The sequence below is a fragment of the Acipenser ruthenus genome, chromosome 44 (genome assembly GCF_902713425.1).
Source record: "Acipenser ruthenus chromosome 44, fAciRut3.2 maternal haplotype, whole genome shotgun sequence".
Lineage (NCBI taxonomy): Eukaryota > Metazoa > Chordata > Actinopteri > Acipenseriformes > Acipenseridae > Acipenser > Acipenser ruthenus.
Genome location: NC_081232.1, coordinates 2,791,014 through 2,808,308, shown reverse-complemented (window position 1 = coordinate 2,808,308; position 17,295 = coordinate 2,791,014). Strand labels below are relative to the sequence as shown.

At 42.2% G+C, this 17,295-nt stretch overlaps 32 non-coding genes and 17 pseudogenes across 32 annotated transcripts; 15 read left to right on the top strand and 34 right to left on the bottom strand.

The window, feature by feature from the left end:
- Nucleotides 1–4,939: 4,939 nt before the first annotated feature.
- On the bottom strand, nucleotides 4,940–5,068 carry LOC131714042 (5S ribosomal RNA; annotated as a pseudogene).
- Nucleotides 5,069–5,182: 114 nt separating this feature from the next.
- Nucleotides 5,183–5,301, bottom strand: LOC131713572 (5S ribosomal RNA; annotated as a pseudogene).
- Nucleotides 5,302–5,415: 114 nt separating this feature from the next.
- LOC131714364 (5S ribosomal RNA) lies at nucleotides 5,416–5,534 on the bottom strand (annotated as a pseudogene).
- Nucleotides 5,535–5,649: 115 nt separating this feature from the next.
- Nucleotides 5,650–5,768, bottom strand: LOC131711391 (5S ribosomal RNA). The gene has a single exon (XR_009313274.1). It is a non-coding gene; the product is annotated as a 5S ribosomal RNA (ribosomal RNA).
- A 100-nt stretch (nucleotides 5,769–5,868) lies between these two features.
- LOC131710406 (5S ribosomal RNA) lies at nucleotides 5,869–5,987 on the bottom strand. The gene has a single exon (XR_009312278.1). It is a non-coding gene; the product is annotated as a 5S ribosomal RNA (ribosomal RNA).
- Nucleotides 5,988–6,087: 100 nt separating this feature from the next.
- Nucleotides 6,088–6,206, bottom strand: LOC131710871 (5S ribosomal RNA). Its single transcript, XR_009312753.1, has one exon. It is a non-coding gene; the product is annotated as a 5S ribosomal RNA (ribosomal RNA).
- A 114-nt stretch (nucleotides 6,207–6,320) lies between these two features.
- On the bottom strand, nucleotides 6,321–6,429 carry LOC131715559 (5S ribosomal RNA; annotated as a pseudogene).
- Nucleotides 6,430–6,543: 114 nt separating this feature from the next.
- On the bottom strand, nucleotides 6,544–6,662 carry LOC131720148 (5S ribosomal RNA). The gene has a single exon (XR_009319046.1). It is a non-coding gene; the product is annotated as a 5S ribosomal RNA (ribosomal RNA).
- A 114-nt stretch (nucleotides 6,663–6,776) lies between these two features.
- LOC131720137 (5S ribosomal RNA) lies at nucleotides 6,777–6,895 on the bottom strand. The gene has a single exon (XR_009319035.1). It is a non-coding gene; the product is annotated as a 5S ribosomal RNA (ribosomal RNA).
- Nucleotides 6,896–6,995: 100 nt separating this feature from the next.
- Nucleotides 6,996–7,114, bottom strand: LOC131712361 (5S ribosomal RNA). The gene has a single exon (XR_009314254.1). It is a non-coding gene; the product is annotated as a 5S ribosomal RNA (ribosomal RNA).
- A 100-nt stretch (nucleotides 7,115–7,214) lies between these two features.
- Nucleotides 7,215–7,333, bottom strand: LOC131711654 (5S ribosomal RNA). Its single transcript, XR_009313540.1, has one exon. It is a non-coding gene; the product is annotated as a 5S ribosomal RNA (ribosomal RNA).
- A 100-nt stretch (nucleotides 7,334–7,433) lies between these two features.
- LOC131714224 (5S ribosomal RNA) lies at nucleotides 7,434–7,551 on the bottom strand (annotated as a pseudogene).
- A 114-nt stretch (nucleotides 7,552–7,665) lies between these two features.
- Nucleotides 7,666–7,784, bottom strand: LOC131711232 (5S ribosomal RNA). The gene has a single exon (XR_009313115.1). It is a non-coding gene; the product is annotated as a 5S ribosomal RNA (ribosomal RNA).
- Nucleotides 7,785–7,898: 114 nt separating this feature from the next.
- LOC131716524 (5S ribosomal RNA) lies at nucleotides 7,899–8,023 on the bottom strand (annotated as a pseudogene).
- Nucleotides 8,024–8,123: 100 nt separating this feature from the next.
- LOC131714425 (5S ribosomal RNA) lies at nucleotides 8,124–8,232 on the bottom strand (annotated as a pseudogene).
- A 114-nt stretch (nucleotides 8,233–8,346) lies between these two features.
- Nucleotides 8,347–8,465, bottom strand: LOC131712386 (5S ribosomal RNA). Its single transcript, XR_009314279.1, has one exon. It is a non-coding gene; the product is annotated as a 5S ribosomal RNA (ribosomal RNA).
- A 100-nt stretch (nucleotides 8,466–8,565) lies between these two features.
- LOC131714423 (5S ribosomal RNA) lies at nucleotides 8,566–8,674 on the bottom strand (annotated as a pseudogene).
- A 114-nt stretch (nucleotides 8,675–8,788) lies between these two features.
- LOC131710010 (5S ribosomal RNA) lies at nucleotides 8,789–8,907 on the bottom strand. Its single transcript, XR_009311875.1, has one exon. It is a non-coding gene; the product is annotated as a 5S ribosomal RNA (ribosomal RNA).
- A 114-nt stretch (nucleotides 8,908–9,021) lies between these two features.
- On the bottom strand, nucleotides 9,022–9,140 carry LOC131711494 (5S ribosomal RNA). The gene has a single exon (XR_009313380.1). It is a non-coding gene; the product is annotated as a 5S ribosomal RNA (ribosomal RNA).
- A 100-nt stretch (nucleotides 9,141–9,240) lies between these two features.
- Nucleotides 9,241–9,359, bottom strand: LOC131720126 (5S ribosomal RNA). Its single transcript, XR_009319024.1, has one exon. It is a non-coding gene; the product is annotated as a 5S ribosomal RNA (ribosomal RNA).
- A 100-nt stretch (nucleotides 9,360–9,459) lies between these two features.
- Nucleotides 9,460–9,568, bottom strand: LOC131715397 (5S ribosomal RNA; annotated as a pseudogene).
- Nucleotides 9,569–9,668: 100 nt separating this feature from the next.
- Nucleotides 9,669–9,787, bottom strand: LOC131711958 (5S ribosomal RNA). The gene has a single exon (XR_009313847.1). It is a non-coding gene; the product is annotated as a 5S ribosomal RNA (ribosomal RNA).
- Nucleotides 9,788–9,901: 114 nt separating this feature from the next.
- Nucleotides 9,902–10,020, bottom strand: LOC131710950 (5S ribosomal RNA). The gene has a single exon (XR_009312832.1). It is a non-coding gene; the product is annotated as a 5S ribosomal RNA (ribosomal RNA).
- Nucleotides 10,021–10,134: 114 nt separating this feature from the next.
- LOC131714422 (5S ribosomal RNA) lies at nucleotides 10,135–10,243 on the bottom strand (annotated as a pseudogene).
- Nucleotides 10,244–10,343: 100 nt separating this feature from the next.
- On the bottom strand, nucleotides 10,344–10,452 carry LOC131714421 (5S ribosomal RNA; annotated as a pseudogene).
- A 114-nt stretch (nucleotides 10,453–10,566) lies between these two features.
- LOC131712385 (5S ribosomal RNA) lies at nucleotides 10,567–10,685 on the bottom strand. The gene has a single exon (XR_009314278.1). It is a non-coding gene; the product is annotated as a 5S ribosomal RNA (ribosomal RNA).
- Nucleotides 10,686–10,785: 100 nt separating this feature from the next.
- Nucleotides 10,786–10,894, bottom strand: LOC131714420 (5S ribosomal RNA; annotated as a pseudogene).
- Nucleotides 10,895–11,008: 114 nt separating this feature from the next.
- Nucleotides 11,009–11,127, bottom strand: LOC131712104 (5S ribosomal RNA). The gene has a single exon (XR_009313993.1). It is a non-coding gene; the product is annotated as a 5S ribosomal RNA (ribosomal RNA).
- A 114-nt stretch (nucleotides 11,128–11,241) lies between these two features.
- LOC131712972 (5S ribosomal RNA) lies at nucleotides 11,242–11,360 on the bottom strand. Its single transcript, XR_009314859.1, has one exon. It is a non-coding gene; the product is annotated as a 5S ribosomal RNA (ribosomal RNA).
- Nucleotides 11,361–11,474: 114 nt separating this feature from the next.
- Nucleotides 11,475–11,593, bottom strand: LOC131709876 (5S ribosomal RNA). Its single transcript, XR_009311740.1, has one exon. It is a non-coding gene; the product is annotated as a 5S ribosomal RNA (ribosomal RNA).
- A 100-nt stretch (nucleotides 11,594–11,693) lies between these two features.
- Nucleotides 11,694–11,812, bottom strand: LOC131720115 (5S ribosomal RNA). Its single transcript, XR_009319013.1, has one exon. It is a non-coding gene; the product is annotated as a 5S ribosomal RNA (ribosomal RNA).
- Nucleotides 11,813–11,912: 100 nt separating this feature from the next.
- On the bottom strand, nucleotides 11,913–12,031 carry LOC131720103 (5S ribosomal RNA). The gene has a single exon (XR_009319001.1). It is a non-coding gene; the product is annotated as a 5S ribosomal RNA (ribosomal RNA).
- Nucleotides 12,032–12,131: 100 nt separating this feature from the next.
- On the bottom strand, nucleotides 12,132–12,240 carry LOC131716148 (5S ribosomal RNA; annotated as a pseudogene).
- A 100-nt stretch (nucleotides 12,241–12,340) lies between these two features.
- On the bottom strand, nucleotides 12,341–12,459 carry LOC131711519 (5S ribosomal RNA). The gene has a single exon (XR_009313405.1). It is a non-coding gene; the product is annotated as a 5S ribosomal RNA (ribosomal RNA).
- Nucleotides 12,460–12,657: 198 nt separating this feature from the next.
- Nucleotides 12,658–12,776, top strand: LOC131720092 (5S ribosomal RNA). The gene has a single exon (XR_009318990.1). It is a non-coding gene; the product is annotated as a 5S ribosomal RNA (ribosomal RNA).
- Nucleotides 12,777–12,890: 114 nt separating this feature from the next.
- On the top strand, nucleotides 12,891–13,009 carry LOC117967441 (5S ribosomal RNA). Its single transcript, XR_004662064.2, has one exon. It is a non-coding gene; the product is annotated as a 5S ribosomal RNA (ribosomal RNA).
- Nucleotides 13,010–13,123: 114 nt separating this feature from the next.
- Nucleotides 13,124–13,242, top strand: LOC117967470 (5S ribosomal RNA). Its single transcript, XR_009314033.1, has one exon. It is a non-coding gene; the product is annotated as a 5S ribosomal RNA (ribosomal RNA).
- Nucleotides 13,243–13,342: 100 nt separating this feature from the next.
- LOC131715727 (5S ribosomal RNA) lies at nucleotides 13,343–13,451 on the top strand (annotated as a pseudogene).
- A 100-nt stretch (nucleotides 13,452–13,551) lies between these two features.
- LOC117967405 (5S ribosomal RNA) lies at nucleotides 13,552–13,660 on the top strand (annotated as a pseudogene).
- A 114-nt stretch (nucleotides 13,661–13,774) lies between these two features.
- Nucleotides 13,775–13,893, top strand: LOC131720070 (5S ribosomal RNA). The gene has a single exon (XR_009318969.1). It is a non-coding gene; the product is annotated as a 5S ribosomal RNA (ribosomal RNA).
- A 114-nt stretch (nucleotides 13,894–14,007) lies between these two features.
- Nucleotides 14,008–14,126, top strand: LOC131712893 (5S ribosomal RNA). Its single transcript, XR_009314780.1, has one exon. It is a non-coding gene; the product is annotated as a 5S ribosomal RNA (ribosomal RNA).
- A 114-nt stretch (nucleotides 14,127–14,240) lies between these two features.
- LOC131720058 (5S ribosomal RNA) lies at nucleotides 14,241–14,359 on the top strand. The gene has a single exon (XR_009318958.1). It is a non-coding gene; the product is annotated as a 5S ribosomal RNA (ribosomal RNA).
- A 100-nt stretch (nucleotides 14,360–14,459) lies between these two features.
- On the top strand, nucleotides 14,460–14,568 carry LOC131714419 (5S ribosomal RNA; annotated as a pseudogene).
- A 100-nt stretch (nucleotides 14,569–14,668) lies between these two features.
- Nucleotides 14,669–14,787, top strand: LOC131720047 (5S ribosomal RNA). Its single transcript, XR_009318947.1, has one exon. It is a non-coding gene; the product is annotated as a 5S ribosomal RNA (ribosomal RNA).
- Nucleotides 14,788–14,887: 100 nt separating this feature from the next.
- On the top strand, nucleotides 14,888–15,006 carry LOC117967356 (5S ribosomal RNA). The gene has a single exon (XR_004661972.2). It is a non-coding gene; the product is annotated as a 5S ribosomal RNA (ribosomal RNA).
- Nucleotides 15,007–15,106: 100 nt separating this feature from the next.
- LOC117967475 (5S ribosomal RNA) lies at nucleotides 15,107–15,225 on the top strand. Its single transcript, XR_009314561.1, has one exon. It is a non-coding gene; the product is annotated as a 5S ribosomal RNA (ribosomal RNA).
- Nucleotides 15,226–15,340: 115 nt separating this feature from the next.
- On the top strand, nucleotides 15,341–15,459 carry LOC131720036 (5S ribosomal RNA). Its single transcript, XR_009318936.1, has one exon. It is a non-coding gene; the product is annotated as a 5S ribosomal RNA (ribosomal RNA).
- A 114-nt stretch (nucleotides 15,460–15,573) lies between these two features.
- On the top strand, nucleotides 15,574–15,692 carry LOC131720025 (5S ribosomal RNA). The gene has a single exon (XR_009318925.1). It is a non-coding gene; the product is annotated as a 5S ribosomal RNA (ribosomal RNA).
- A 100-nt stretch (nucleotides 15,693–15,792) lies between these two features.
- LOC117967485 (5S ribosomal RNA) lies at nucleotides 15,793–15,911 on the top strand (annotated as a pseudogene).
- Nucleotides 15,912–17,295: the final 1,384 nt, after the last annotated feature.

Here is a 17,295-nt window from a genome sequence, read left to right as displayed (position 1 = left end):
GTCTACTTGTGAGAAAATTGTAGCTATAGGATAGTTGATAATGCTTACAGGGCTATTGACATCTAGATCAGTGTTATCAGCTTTTGTGATTTTACAAGCAAGTCTTAAAAGAGTGTTATTTAAGTCCAGATAATCCTCCCCGTTTCCTGCAATATAAAATTCAAGAGGGGCGGTGTCCGAAAGGGCTGAGAGCGGTGGTATTTCAACATAAAGGCTTTTATCTATACTTGTCTGGGTGTAAGGCACGGTGAATAAATCCAGTTCAGATTTTACACATTCTTGAGATAAATGATGAACTAGAGCCATGTTTTAAAAGATGTTTCTAGTTTTCTTTTTACGACGTGCCTTCGTTTTTTTAACAGACCTCTTCCTCCGCGATCTGCTGCTTAATGCTTTAGAAGGTGCTCGTCTAGCCCTTTTACGGGATCGGCTTCGAGCTCCTGGAGGACTGGGACGTTTTTTTCTATAGCCTCTTGACATCACCATTAACCCCGATCCTGATTGGGGGTCCTCATGGTTGTGAGTAGCGTAGGATGTTATCACGTTCGACACCACGTCCTTCACAATATTTTTAGCCGCTGACTTTAAATGAGGTTTAGCTATATCAAAATCCCTCCTAAGTAAAGGCATAGCTTTTCTAAAAAGCCCTCTGAATATACCCCCGATCCCTGCCCCGTACATTACTGGAGCCCCAGTAAAACCTGGCATCCCATTTCCAGCTTGATTTTTATAATATTGTATATAGGGGTTGGAATCTCCATAGACCCTCATTTTCATATTCTTTTCAATTATATATAAAGAGACTGTTTAACATGTCTGAAGTGGACCTTCACTATGACCTTCCCAAAATGAAATGGAACCAGACTGTTTTGATCCGTCTTAAGTTGCAAAGTTATAGTGTCAAAACAATTCTTACTGACAGCTACATAATGAGGTCGGTCATAAGTTATTGTTACTATTTCATTGGGGGATCCATTAATAGGTACACATCTTAGAAGGGGGACGTAGCTATCCCCCACTGCTTGATGGGTTATTATATTGGTGTATACATACAAAGTGTAAAATCCTGCTCTAATGTCTGCAGGATAAAACCACCTCTTATAAGCTTTCTCAGCGGTGGCTTCATAGAACCCCAAGATCCTTCCTAATTGACCCTCTGTATACAGGTACAATTTGGCATCTCCATGTATATAAACTTTTCTTTCTACAGATTTGTATAATAACTCTATGTCTATCAATCTATCTCGAAAAAGCATTATTCATAGCGTTGATTAATTCCTTTACAGAATCATAATAACCGGCTGCTATTTTAAATACTGTTTTAACATGCGTATCTATACTACGGGTAAAAAATCTATTCTCCGCATCACTTATATTTTCCCACGTATAAGGGTATTGGATCTCTGCTAATCCAACTTCCCATTTTCCTTGTAGATTCACAGGTTTTGATAACCGTATAGTAAAATCGGCTATAGTGTTCTTCGGAAATATATCCTTTGAGGCGTTACTGGGTAGAGTCACATAAAAGGAGGTTTGATCCATCTTGTCAGTAGCCACGGTGTAATGAAATCTACAATGATGGAGTCCCCTTAATATTCTGCAGCTGCTTGGCCTCGATCCAGCTGTTAAATTTGTCCGGCCAACCCCGCCACTTTATAAGACAATACTTTTTACCTTTTTCTTTTTTCTTGGCTAAGAATTTCTCTTCCGTAAACAGTCTATCTTCCGTCCCTTTTATCTTCTGTAATTCAAGCTCATAGAAGGTCCCATTTATTTCCTCTCCGTCATAATCCTTCAGCCTGTATACAGGGGGTTTCCTAGGCAATCGTTCGTATATATTAAAAATTTCATCCGTGTATGTCTGCTCGTAACCTTTTATAAAGGAGGCCCTTAGTTTTGATACTCTAACAGCATCCCCAATCTGAAACTTGAATTTAGGTGGTTTGTACGGGAATTCCTGAGTATATAGATTCTTAAAAACTTTAAAGGAATTGTCTTCATTAACTTCTGAAGGTTTCATTTTAATACTTCTATGGTAAGAATTATTATAAGAGCGAACCAATTCTTTTAGCTTATCTAAATACTTATGAGTGTTGAAGGCTGTAAAATATTTCCACATTTTAGTCTTTAGAGTCCTATTATACCTTTCAACAACAGAGGCTTTTAATTCATTACCGGTGGTAAAGTGTGCAATACTATATTTTTTTAACAAGTTTTGAAAGGACTTGTTTAAAAATTCTTTACCTTTATCAGTTTGCAGTTTTTTGGGTGAACGACCGCTTTCAAGGATTTTCTTGAAAGCCTTTGTCACACACCCAGGAGTTTTGTTTTTTAGAGGTTGAACCCATGCACATTTGGATAAAACATCTATGCATGTTAACATGAACTTGTTGCAGTTATTTTTCTTTGACAGACTAGACATATCTACTAAATCAGCCTGCCATTGATCGTCAATATTAGATACAAATACGCGGTTTCTTTTAAAGTTTATTCTAGAGGGTTTATGTAGGGTGTAAGTGTCTTGTTCAGATAACCATTCAGCTATATCCTTATCACTAACCCTACACCCCTCCTCCCTAAGAACTCTCTGTAGAGACTGTCGGCCTCCAAACCCACCAGGATTTGAAACATCATAGTAAATTCGTTTCATTTGCTGAAGAGTCATCCCTTCAGAAAAAAAGTCAAACAAATGCGGTGATTGTAAAGTACTAAAGGGTTTATTCACACAGTATACAGATTAACAATTATGATTGGATACTTTAAACGACGCATAAACAGGCGACATTGCCTTTCATAGTAATGCATTAAACAATACACAGTATCTTTTACAGCTCTAGAGATATCTGTATTCAGACCATTGACGAGATGATAAAGACAAGCTTCAGACACGTATGTATACAACGCCAGTAAATACTCCCATTTACAGGGGTACACAGTGTAAAACATTTCAGGGATCATCACCGTTAGAAAAACATTTAAAGGTATTTCACATTTTACAGAATCAGCAATCATTTCAGCCCAATATTTAGGATCCACCAAGGCGTGTATTTCAAGCGTAGCTCTTTTTAGCTCAGTGAAACGTTTTGCATTGACAGATAAGGGGTTTTTAAACAGGGCCTGGGAAGCCAATTTGTCAACTACGAGTTCAAACAGAAGACCCTCCAACTCAATCTGCATTCTGTCCAGAGTCATGCGGTTCCCCATCTTCAAAGTCAAAAGCCCAGTAATAAGTCAGAGGAGCCTGGGGTTCTGTAAAGTTTCTGTGATAGAAAGATCTAGTTATCTTGTTAACCACTTCTTGAGTCCTTTCGTCCAGGTCCTGTTGCAGCTGCTGGAGCTTCTCTTTTATGTAAGGTTCAGGTATCAGTTCAATTAAACAATCCTCAACCAGCTTCTGAATCTTGTTCAGAGGTAGGAAAAAATCGAGTAGATGAAGAGCCTTAGAAACCAGAATCTTTAACCAAGGTACGTGTATTTTAGCTATTAGTTCTTCAAACCTCCTGTTGAAATAACCGTAGTCTGCTTCAAAGAGACAGCTATGATGTCTCTGGCTGGGGTGGTCCATGGCGCAACCGGCACAATTTTTCTGCAGATCCCGGTCTATGATCACTTCCAGTAGAGAGTCCAGAAGGCCCTTGACAATCTTGAGGATTCTTGTGAATGTCACTCCGTAAAGGCTGTCGGGTCGTCGTGATCCTCCGGGGGTTCTGTAGGAAGAGCGCGAGACAACGGTGTAAAGACAGGTTCGGTTGGAATCTCCGGCTCCGTAGGAGGGGTGTTAGGAAGACTCTGGTTCGGCAGATCGTAAGAAGGTAGAAAACACACTTTTTCAGATACACACCATTGCCACGGCGCCTCTGGATCTTCAGCATCCCTATTCTCTGGAACGTAATCAAAATCAAACCACTCGTCGCAAGAGCTGTCTGAAATATAGCCAAATGCTGCGGAATCCATGGTAACGGTTCTTCTCTTTTAAGCAGTATGAACCTTAAATAAGAAACTCCTTTTTATTAGAACCCTGATACAAGCCCCTCCTATAGATAGCGGCATACCCTACAACATGTCCAAACATTCCTGCGCTCTACCCGCTCTCTGCAATGAGGACGTGGGGGGTCAAAGTCCTCCACCGGCTAACATTTTTCTAAATTACATTTTCATACGTTATTTTTTAAACAACCCATAAATGGCAATTTTGTTTTAAAAAAATCTATATACAAAAACAGACTTAAGATCTAACGGATGACCAACCCTCGCAGGTTCGAATCCTGTCGATTCCTGTAATTGTAACATTTTTTAAAATATATATATACAACTTGCTTTCTCTTCTTTCTTTCTTTCTATCTTTTCTTTGTAATAGTCTATAAAATAAGGGTACAACAGACGCCATTTTTAGGGAGGGCGACTTTTGACGGATGTCCGGTAAAAAGGGACGGGTCATAAATCACTCAAAAGCGTGGGAAAAAGGGGGCGAGGCTTTAGAGCCATAAATCACTCAAAGCGTGGGAAAAAGGGGCGAGGCTTTAGAGCCATAAATCACTCAAAGCGTGGGAAAAAGGGGAGGGGCTTAAGGGTCATAAATCAATCAAAGCATGGGAAAAGGGGAGGGGTTTAGAGGTCATAAATCAACCAATAGGGACGGGGCCTAGGGTAATAAATCAATCAAAATGGGCTGGGATTAGGGTCATAAATCAATCAAAAGGGGCGGGGCTCAGAAAAGTGACAGACACTGTCGTGCCTTTACTCAGGTGGTCTCCCATCCAAGTACTAACCAAGCCCAACATTGCTTAGCTTCTGAGATCAGACGAGATCAGGCTTATTCAAGGTGGTGTGGCCGCAGGCGGTTGCATTTCTGCTTTCATGACTTTTATGTTTAGTGAGCTGGGGGTGATTCCTCCAAAATTTCCTTTTGTCCTCCACACATTTCAATTGTAAAATGTAATGCCTGCAGCACTTGATATTCCCAGGTGGTCTCCCATCGAAGTACTAACCAAGCCCAACATTGCTTAGCTTCTGAGATCAGACGAGATCAGGCGAGAGCAGGCTTATTCAAGGTGGTGTGGCCGCAGGAGATTGCATTTCTGCTTTCATGACTTTTATGTTTAGTGAGCTGGGGGTGATTCCTCCAAAATTTCCTTTTGTCCTCCACACATTTCAATTGTAAAATGTAATTACAAAAATGTAATGCCTGCAGCACTTGATATTCCCAGGTGGTCTCCCATCCAAGTACTAACCAAGCCCAACATTGCTTAGCTTCTGCGAACTGACGAGATCAGGCTTATTCAAGGTGGTGTGGCCGCAGGCGATTGCATTTCTGCTTTCATGACTTTTATGTTTAGTGAGCTGGGGGTGATTCCTCCAAAATTTCCTTTTGTCCTCCACACATTTCAATTGTAAAATGTAATTACAAAAATGTAATGCCTGCAGCACTTGATGTTCCCAGGTGGTCTCCCATCCAAGTACTAACCAAGCCCAACATTGCTTAGCTTTTGAGATCAGACGAGACAAGGCTTATTCAAGGTGGTGTTGCCGCAGGCGATTGCATTTCTGCTTTCATGACTTTTATGTTTAGTGAGCTGGGGGTGATTCCTCCAAAACTTCCTTTTGTCCTCCACACATTTCAATTCTAAAATGTAATTACAAAAAATGTAATGCCTGCAGCACTTGATATTCCCAGGTGGTCTCCCATCCAAGTACTAACCAAGCCCAACATTGCTTAGCTTATGAGATCAGATGAGATCAGGCTTATTCAAGGTGGTGTGGCCGCAGGCGATTGCATTTCTGCTTTCATGACTTTTATGTTTAGTGAGCTGGGGGTGATTCCTCCAAAATTTCCTTTTGTCCTCCACACATTTCAATTGTAAAATGTAATACCTGCAGCACTTGATATTCCCAGGTGGTCTCCCATCCAAGTACTAACCAAGCCCAACATTGCTTAGCTTCTGAGATCAGACGAGATCAGGCTTATTCAAGGTGGTGTGGCCGCAGGCGATTGCATTTCTGCTTTCATGACTTTTATGTTTAGTGAGCTGGGGGTGATTCCTCCAAAATTTCCTTTTGTCCTCCACACATTTCAATTGTAAAATGTAACACCTGCAGCACTTGATATTCCCAGGTGGTCTCCCATCCAAGTACTAACCAAGCCCAACATTGCTTAGCTTCTGAGATCAGACGAGATCAGGCTTATTCAAGGTGGTGTGGCCGCAGGCGATTGCATTTCTGCTTTCATGACTTTTATGTTTAGTGAGCTGGGGGTGATTCCTCCAAAATTTCCTTTTGTCCTCCACACATTTCAATTGTAAAATGTAATTACAAAAATGTAATGCCTGCAGCACTTGATATTCCCAGGTGGTCTCCCATCCAAGTACTAACCAAGCCCAACATTGCTTAGTTTCTGAGATCAGGCTTATTCAAGGTGGTGTGGCCACAGGCGATTGCTTTTCTGCTTTCATGACTTTTATGTTTAGTGAGCTGGGGGTGATTCCTCCAAAATTTCCTTTTGTCCTCCACACATTTCAATTGTAAAATGTAATTACAAAAATGTAATGCCTGCAGCACTTGATATTCCCAGGTGGTCTCCCATCCAAGTACTAACCAAGCCCAACATTGCTTAGCTTCTGAGATCAGACGAGATCAGGCTTATTCAAGGTGGTGTGGCCGCAGGCGATTGCATTTCTGCTTTCATGACTTTTATGTTTAGTGAGCTGGGGGTGATTCCTCCAAAATTTCCTTTTGTCCTCCACACATTTCAATTGTAAAATGTAATTACAAAAATGTAATGCCTGCAGCACTTGATATTCCCAGGTGGTCTCCCATCCAAGTACTAACCAAGCCCAACATTGCTTAGCTTCTGAGATCAGACGAGATCAGGCTTATTCAAGGTGGTGTGGCCGCAGGCGATTGCATTTCTGCTTTCATGACTTTTATGTTTAGTGAGCTGGGGGTGATTCCTCCAAAATTTCCTTTTGGCCTCCACACATTTCAATTGTAAAATGTAATGCCTTCAGCACTTGATATTCCCAGGTGGTCTCCCATCCAAGTACTAACCAAGCCCAACATTGCTTAGCTTCTGAGATCAGATGAGATCAGGCTTATTCAAGGTGGTGTGGCCGCAGGCGATTGCATTTCTGCTTTCATGACTTTTATGTTTAGTAAGCTGGGGGTGATTCCTCCAAAATTTCCTTTTGTCCTCCACACATTTCAATTGTAAAATGTAATGCCTGTAGCACTTGATATTCCCAGGTGGTCTCCCATCCAAGTACTAACCAAGCCCAACATTGCTTAGCTTCTGAGATCAGACGAGATCAGGCTTATTCAAGGTGGTGTGGCCGCAGGCGATTGCATTTCTGCTTTCATGGCTTTTATGTTTAGTGAGCTGGGGGTGATTCCTCCAAAATTTCCTTTTGTCCTCCACACATTTCAATTGTAAAATGTAATGCCTGCAGCACTTGATATTCCAGGTGGTCTCCCATCCAAGTACTAACCAAGCCCAACACTGCTTAGCTTCTGAGATCAGACAAGATCAGGCTTATTCAAGGTGGTGTGGCCGCAGGCGATTGCATTTCTGCTTTCATGACTTTTATGTTTAGTGAGCTGGGGGTGATTCCTCCAAAATTTCCTTTTGTCCTCCACACATTTCAATTGTAAAATGTAATTACAAAAATGTAATGCCTGCAGCACTTGATATTCCAAGGTGGTCTCCCATCCAAGTACTAACCAAGCCCAACATTGCTTAGCTTCTGAGATCAGACGAGATCAGGCTTATTCAAGGTGGTGTGGCTGCAGGCGATTGCATTTCTGCTTTAATGACTTTTATGTTTAGTGAGCTGGGGGTGAATCCTCCAAAATTTCCTTTTGTCCTCCACACATTTCAATTGTAAAATGTAATTACAAAAATGTAATGCCTGCAGCACTTGATATTCCCAGGTGGTCTCCCATCCAAGTGGTCTCCCATCCAAGTACTAACCAAGCCCAACATTGCTTAGCTTCTGAGATCAGGCTTATTCAAGGTGGTGTGGCCGCAGGCGATTGCATTTCTGCTTTCATGACTTTTATGTTTAGGGAGCTGGGGGTGATTCCTCCAAAATTTCCTTTTGTCCTCCACACATTTCAATTGTAAAATGTAATGCCTGCAGCACTTGATATTCCCAGGTGGTCTCCCATCCAAGTACTAACCAAGCCCAACATTGCTTAGCTTCTGAGATCAGGCTTATTCAAGGTGGTGTGGCCGCAGGCGATTGCATTTCTGCTTTCATGACTTTTATGTTTAGTGAGCTGGGGGTGATTCCTCCAAAATTTCCTTTTGTCCTCCACACATTTCAATTGTAAAATGTAATTACAAAAATGTAATGCCTGCAGCACTTGATATTCCCAGGTGGTCTCTCATCCAAGTACTAACCAAGCCCAACATTGCTTAGCTTCTGAGATCAGACGAGATCAGGCTTATTCAAGGTGGTGTGGCCGCAGGCGATTGCATTTCTGCTTTCATGACTTTTATGTTTAGTGAGCTGGGGGTGATTCCTCCAAAATTTCCTTTTGTCCTCCACACATTTCAAATGTAAAATGTAATGCCTGCAGCACTTGATATTCCCAGGTGGTCTCCCATCCAAGTACTAACCAAGCCCAACATTGCTTAGCTTCTGAGATCAGGCTTATTCAAGGTGGTGTGGCCGCAGGCGATTGCATTTCTGCTTTCATGACTTTTATGTTTAGTGAGCTGGGGGTGATTCCTCCAAAATTTCCTTTTGTCCTCCACACATTTCAATTGTAAAATGTAATTACAAAAATGTAATGCCTGCAGCACTTGATATTCCCAGGTGGTCTCCCATCCAAGTACTAACCAAGCCCAACACTGCTTAGCTTCTGAGATCAGACGAGATCAGGCTTATTCAAGGTGGTGTGGCCGCAGGCGATTGCATTTCTGCTTTCATGACTTTTATGTTTAGTGAGCTGGGGGTGATTCCTCCAAAATTTCCTTTTGTCCTCCACACATTTCAATTGTAAAATGTAATTACAAAAATGTAATGCCTGCAGCACTTGATATTCCCAGGTGGTCTCCCATCCAAGTACTAACCAAGACCAACATTGCTTAGCTTCTGAGATCAGACGAGATCAGGCTTATTCAAGGTGGTGTGGCCGCAGGCGATTGCATTTCTGCTTTCATGACTTTTATGTTTAGTGAGCTGGGGGTGATTCCTCCAAAATTTCCTTTTGTCCTCCACACATTTCAAATGTAAAATGTAATGCCTGCAGCACTTGATATTCCCAGGTGGTCTCCCATCCAAGTACTAACCAAGCCCAACATTGCTTAGCTTCTGAGATCAGACGAGATCAGGCTTATTCAAGGTGGTGTGGCCGCAGGCGATTGCATTTCTGCTTTCATGACTTTTATGTTTAGGGAGCTGGGGGTGATTCCTCCAAAATTTCCTTTTGTCCTCCACACATTTCAATTGTAAAATGTAATGCCTGCAGCACTTGATATTCCCAGGTGGTCTCCCATCCAAGTACTAACCAAGCCCAACACTGCTTAGCTTCTGAGATCAGGCTTATTCAAGGTGGTGTGGCCGCAGGCGATTGCATTTCTGCTTTCATGACTTTTATGTTTAGTGAGCTGGGGGTGATTCCTCCAAAATTTCCTTTTGTCCTCCACACATTTCAATTGTAAAATGTAATGCCTGCAGCACTTGATATACCCAGGTGGTCTCCCATCCAAGTACTAACCAAGCCCAACATTGCTTAGCTTCTGAGATCAGACGAGATCAGGCTTATTCAAGGTGGTGTGGCCGCAGGCGATTGCATTTCTGCTTTCATGACTTTTATGTTTAGGGAGCTGGGGGTGATTCCTCCAAAATTTCCTTTTGTCCTCCACACATTTCAATTGTAAAATGTAATTACAAAAATGTAATGCCTGCAGCACTTGATATTCCAAGGTGGTCTCCCATCCAAGTACTAACCAAGCCCAACATTGCTTAGCTTCTGAGATCAGACGAGATCAGGCTTATTCAAGGTGGTGTGGCCGCAGGCGATTGCATTTCTGCTTTCATGACTTTTATGTTTAGTGAGCTGGGGGTGAATCCTCCAAAATTTCCTTTTGTCCTCCACACATTTCAATTGTAAAATGTAATTACAAAAATGTAATGCCTGCAGCACTTGATATTCCCAGGTGGTCTCCCATCCAAGTACTAACCAAGCCCAACATTGCTTAGCTTCTGAGATCAGGCTTATTCAAGGTGGTGTGGCCGCAGGCGATTGCATTTCTGCTTTCATGACTTTTATGTTTAGGGAGCTGGGGGTGATTCCTCCAAATTTTCCTTTTGTTCTCCACACATTTCAATTGTAAAATGTAATGCCTGCAGCACTTGATATTCCCAGGTGGTCTCCCATCCAAGTACTAACCAAGCCCAACATTGCTTAGCTTCTGAGATCAGGCTTATTCAAGGTGGTGTGGCCGCAGGCGGTTGCATTTCTGCTTTCATGACTTTTATGTTTAGTGAGCTGGGGGTGATTCCTCCAAAATTTCCTTTTGTCCTCCACACATTTCAATTGTAAAATGTAATTACAAAAATGTAATGCCTGCAGCACTTGATATTCCCAGGTGGTCTCTCATCCAAGTACTAACCAAGCCCAACATTGCTTAGCTTCTGAGATCAGACGAGATCAGGCTTATTCAAGGTGGTGTGGCCGCAGGCGATTGCTTTTCTGCTTTCATGACTTTTATGTTTAGTGAGCTGGGGGTGATTCCTCCAAAATTTCCTTTTGTCCTCCACACATTTCAAATGTAAAATGTAATGCCTGCAGCACTTGATATTCCCAGGTGGTCTCCCATCCAAGTACTAACCAAGCCCAACATTGCTTAGCTTCTGAGATCAGGCTTATTCAAGGTGGTGTGGCCGCAGGCGATTGCATTTCTGCTTTCATGACTTTTATGTTTAGTGAGCTGGGGGTGATTCCTCCAAAATTTCCTTTTGTCCTCCACACATTTCAATTGTAAAATGTAATTACAAAAATGTAATGCCTGCATCACTTGATATTCCCAGGTGGTCTCCCATCCAAGTACTAACCAAGCCCAACATTGCTTAGCTTCTGAGATCAGACGAGATCAGGCTTATTCAAGGTGGTGTGGCCGCAGGCGATTGCATTTCTGCTTTCATGACTTTTATGTTTAGGGAGCTGGGGGTGATTCCTCCAAAATTTCCTTTTGTCCTCCACACATTTCAATTGTAAAATGTAATTACAAAAATGTAATGCCTTCAGCACTTGATATTCCCAGGTGGTCTCCCATCCAAGTACTAACCAAGCCCAACATTGCTTAGCTTCTGAGATCAGACGAGATCAGGCTTATTCAAGGTGGTGTGGCTGCAGGCGATTGCATTTCTGCTTTCATGACTTTTATGTTTAGTGAGCTGGGGGTGATTCCTCCAAAATTTCCTTTTGTCCTCCACACATTTCAATTGTAAAATGTAATTACAAAAATGTAATGCCTGCAGCACTTGATATTCCCAGGTGGTCTCCCATCCAAGTACTAACCAAGCCCAACTCTGCTTAGCTTCTGAGATCAGACGAGATCAGGCTTATTCAAGGTGGTGTGGCCGCAGGCGATTGCATTTCTGCTTTCATGACTTTTATGTTTAGTGAGCTGGGGGTGATTCCTCCAAAATTTCCTTTTGTCCTCCACACATTTCAATTGTAAAATGTAATGCCTGCAGCACTTGATATTCCCAGGTGGTCTCCCATCCAAGTACTAACCAAGCCCAACATTGCTTAGCTTCTGAGATCAGACGAGATCAGGCTTATTCAAGGTGGTGTGGCCGCAGGCGATTGCATTTCTGCTTTCATGACTTTTATGTTTAGTGAGCTGGGGGTGATTCCTCCAAAATTTCCTTTTGTCCTCCACACATTTCAATTGTAAAATGTAATGCCTGCAGCACTTGATATTCCCAGGTGGTCTCCCATCCAAGTACTAACCAAGCCCAACATTGCTTAGCTTCTGAGATCAGACGAGATCAGGCTTATTCAAGGTGGTGTGGCCGCAGGCGATTGCATTTCTGCTTTCATGACTTTTATGTTTAGGGAGCTGGGGGTGATTCCTCCAAAATTTCCCTTTGGCCTCCACACATTTCAATTGTAAAATGTAATGCCTGCAGCACTTGATATTCCCAGGTGGTCTCCCATCCAAGTACTAACCAAGCCCAACATTGCTTAGCTTCTGAGATCAGGCTTATTCAAGGTGTTGTGGCCGCAGGCGATTGCATTTCTGCTTTCATGACTTTTATGTTTAGTGAGCTGGGGGTGATGCCTCCACAATTTCCTTTTGTCCTCCACACATTTCAATTGTAAAATGTAATGCCTGCAGCACTTGATATTCCCAGGTGGTCTCCCATCCAAGTACTAACCAAGCCCAACATTGCTTAGCTTCTGAGATCAGGCGAGATCAGGCTTATTCAAGGTGGTGTGGCCGCAGGCGATTGCATTTCTGCTTTCATGACATGTTGGGCTTGGTTAGTACTTGGATGGGATTCCACCTGGGAATATCAAGTGCTGCAGGCATTACATTTTTGTAATTACATTTTACAATTGAAATGTGTGGAGGACAAAAGGAAATTTTGGAGGAATCACCCCCAGCTCACTAAACATAAGAGTCATGAAAGCAGAAGAGCAATCGCCTGCGGCCACACCACCTTGAATAAGCCTGATCTCGTCTGATCTCAGAAGCTAAGCAATGTTGGGCTTGGTTAGTACTTGGATGGGAGACCACCTGGGAATATCAAGTGCTGCAGGCATTACATTTTTGTATTTACATTTTACAATTGAAATGTGTGGAGGACAAAAGGATATTTTGGAGGAATCACCCCCAGCTCACTAAACATAAAAGTCATGAAAGCAGAAATGCAATCGCCTGCGGCCACACCACCTTGAATAAGCCTGATCTCGTCTGATCTCAGAAGCTAAGCAATGTTGGGCTTGGTTAGTACTTGGATGGGAGACCACCTGGGAATATCAAGTGCTGCAGGCATTACATTTTTGTAATTACATTTTACAATTGAAATGTGTGGACGACAAAAGGAAATTTTGGAGGAATCACCCCCAGCTCACTAAACATAAAAGTCATGAAAGCAGAAATGCAATCGCCTGCGGCCACACCACCTTGAATAAGCCTGATCTCGTCTGATCTCAGAAGCTAAGCAATGTTGGGCTTGGTTAGTGCTTGGATGGGAGACCACCTGGGAATATCAAGTGCTGCAGGCATTACATTTTACAATTGAAATGTGTGGAGGACAAAAGGAAATTTTGGAGGAATCACCCCCAGCTCACTAAACATAAAAGTCATGAAAGCAGAAATGCAATCGCCTGCGGCCACACCACCTTGAATAAGTCTGATCTCAGAAGCTAAGCAATGTTGGGCTTGGTTAGTACTTGGATGGGAGACCACCTGGGAATATCAAGTGCTGCAGGCATTACATTTTACAATTGAAATGTGTGGAGGACAAAAGGAAATTTTGGAGGAATCACCCCCAGCTCACTAAACATAAAAGTCATGAAAGCAGAAATGCAATCGCCTGCGGCCACACCACCTTGAATAAGCCTGATCTCAGAAGCTAAGCAATGTTGGGCTTGGTTAGTACTTGGATGGGAGACCACCTGGGAATATCAAGTGCTGCAGGCATTACATTTTTGTAATTACATTTTACAATTGAAATGTGTGGAGGACAAAAGGAAATTTTGGAGGAATCACCCCCAGCTCACTAAACATAAAAGTCATGAAAGCAGAAATGCAATCGCCTGCGGCCACACCACCTTGAATAAGCCTGATCTCGTCTGATCTCAGAAGCTAAGCAATGTTGGGCTTGGTTAGTACTTGGATGGGAGACCACCTGGGAATATCAAGTGCTGCAGGCATTACATTTTTGTAATTACATTTTACAATTGAAATGTGTGGAGGACAAAAGGAAATTTTGGAGGAATCACCCCCAGCTCACTAAACATAAAAGTCATGAAAGCAGAAATGCAATCGCCTGCGGCCACACCACCTTGAATAAGCCTGATCTCGTCTGATCTCAGAAGCTAAGCAATGTTGGGCTTGGTTAGTACTTCGATGGGAGACCACCTGGGAATATCAAGTCCTGCAGGCATTACATTTTTGTAATTACATTTTACAATTGAAATGTGTGGAGGACAAAAGGAAATTTTGGAGGAATCACCCCCAGCTCACTAAACATAAAAGTCATGAAAGCAGAAATGCAATCGCCTGCGGCCACACCACCTTGAATAAGCCTGATCTCGTCTGATCTCAGAAGCTAAGCAATGTTGGGCTTGGTTAGTACTTGGATGGGAGACCACCTGGGAATATCAAGTGCTGCAGGCATTACATTTTACAATTGAAATGTGTGGAGGACAAAAGGAAATTTTGGAGGAATCACCCCCAGCTCACTAAACATAAAAGTCATGAAAGCAGAAATGCAATCGCCTGCGGCCACACCACCTTGAATAAGCCTGATCTCAGAAGCTAAGCAATGTTGGGCTTGGTTAGTACTTGGATGGGAGACCACCTGGGAATATCAAGTGCTGCAGGCATTACATTTTACAATTGAAATGTGTGGAGGCCAAAAGGAAATTTTGGAGGAATCACCCGCAGCTCACTAAACATAAAAGTCATGAAAGCAGAAATGCAATCGCCTGCGGCCACACCACCTTGAATAAGCCTGATCTCGTCTGATCTCAGAAGCTAAGCAATGTTGGGCTTGGTTAGTACTTGGATGGGAGACCACCTGGGAATATCAAGTGCTGCAGGCATTACATTTTACAATTGAAATGTGTGGAGGACAAAAGGAAATTTTGGAGGAATCACACCCAGCTCCCTAAACATAAAAGTCATGAAAGCAGAAATGCAATCGCCTGCGGCCACACCACTTTGAATAAGCCTGATCTCGTCTGATCTCAGAAGCTAAGCAATGTTGGGCTTGATTAGTACTTGGATGGGAGACCACCTGGGAATATCAAGTGCTGCAGGCATTACATTTTACAATTGAAATGTGTGGAGGACAAAAGGAAATTTTGGAGGAATCACCCCCAGCTCCCTAAACATAAAAGTCATGAAAGCAGAAATGCAATCGCCTGCGGCCACACCACCTTGAATAAGCCTGATCTTGTCTGATCTCAGAAGCTAAACAATGTTGGGCTTGGTTAGTACTTGGATGGGAGACCACCTGGGAATATCAAGTGCTGCAGGCATTACATTTTTGTAATTACATTTTACAATTGAAATGTGTGGAGGACAAAAGGAAATTTTCGAGGAATCACCCCCCAGCTCACTAAACATAAAAGTCATGAAAGCAGAAATGCAATCGCCTGCGGCCACACCACCTTGAATAAGCCTGATCTCGTCTGATCTCAGAAGCTAAGCAATGTTGGGCTTGGTTAGTACTTGGATGGGAGACCACCTGGGAATATCAAGTGCTGCAGGCATTACATTTTTGTAATTACATTTTACAATTGAAATGTGTGGAGGACAAAAGGAAATTTTGGAGGAATCACCCCCAGCTCACTAAACATAAAAGTCATGAAAGCAGAAATGCAATCGCCTGCGGCCACACCACCTTGAATAAGCCTGATCTCGTCTGATCTCAGAAGCTAAGCAATGTTGGGCTTGGTTAGTACTTGGATGGGAGACCACCTGGGAATATCAAGTGCTGCAGGCATTACATTTTACAATTGAAATGTGTGGAGGACAAAAGGAAATTTTGGAGGAATCACCCCCAGCTCACTAAACATAAAAGTCATGAAAGCAGAAATGCAATCGCCTGCGGCCACAGCACCTTGAATTAGCCTGGTCACGTCTGATCTCAGAAACTAATCAACATTGGGCTTGGTTAGTACTTGGATGGGAGACCACCGGGGAATATGAAGTGCTGCGGGCATTACGTTTTTGTAATTACATTTTACAATTGAAATGTGCGGAGGACAAAACGAAATCTCGGAGGAATCACCCCCAGCTCACCGAACATAAGTCATAAAAGCAGACACTGCACGAAAATAAAGGTTTACAAATTTAGTACATTTGTAAACAATTTATGAACCTTAAGTTTGCAGGGGTTTACAACGTCATAGTAAACCATTTTGTAAACTGTATGTTTACATTAAGTTTACACACACCTATGTGAGTAAACATTATGTTTACAATGTTTGCACAATGTTTGTAAATTACACACCAAAAAACCTTAGGTTTACAAAAGGTTTGCAGGTGTATAGGAAACCGCATGTAAAATTTAAGTTTGCAGAATGTTTACAAGAAACATATTGTCGCAGGTGACGCTGAACTAGTTATTCCATATAGTAAAACATTAGACTCCATTGCATGGAGGATCTCAGTAAGCTACAGTAAATGGTTCATCAAATGAAACAGATTCAGTTATGTTAAGTTTGCTACTGATGATGTGGAAAAGAACAGTAATTGGATACCAGAAAATATGAATAACAGTGAGTTTTGGCCTCCTTTATTGTTCTGGATGGAAGGCGTACCTCGCAAAGTGACTCTGTGCGAACAGAAGGGAATGTATAGTAACAATGTATACAGATCCAGAACTATTGTACATGGTGCAGAATTAACCCTGACACACAAATTGAAACATAATCCTCTTGTTATGTGTGCATGTAATATGTGCCAAAGCAAGTCATCAGTGACTGGGCCCAAACTTTGTCCAGCCTGTAGTCATTTAGCTAAACACTGTAGAATCTTGTTTGAATGTAATGATTCTGAAGGAATTTCTTTTTCTCATCTAAATGTAGATCCAAAGGATATTAAGAGGATTGAATGCATAAATTGTGAAGGAGGTCATTTAGTGAAATGAGCACATCTAGGTAAATTGGAATTTGTAGAAGGTGTCCCAGCTAAACGTGTCCAAGTATCTTGTAGGTACGAAGTGAGGAAGATGGCGTCTCACACCTGTGATGCTAAACTTTGGATAAAGGGGCCTGTTGTCGTTTTCGCGGAACCAACCAGAGCTGAACCCGGCACAGAAGAATCCTGCTGGAAACGTGGGGATATGCTGAATATGTACTAGGCGATTTCAAATATGGAATGTATTATAAAATGAAGTGTCAAAGATATTAGGAAGGATAAAGAAAGAGTATCCTTGTACCACTAGTATGTGGCTCTCTTGCTCCATGAAATAGGTCAGTCCTCTCTTGTTTGGAATTACACATGTATTCAATTAAATACTTAGTAGTCTGAGAATCCCTAAGAAAATATATATAATGAACGATTTACCACTAGTATATCTTATCTTCAGAAAGCATGACGCT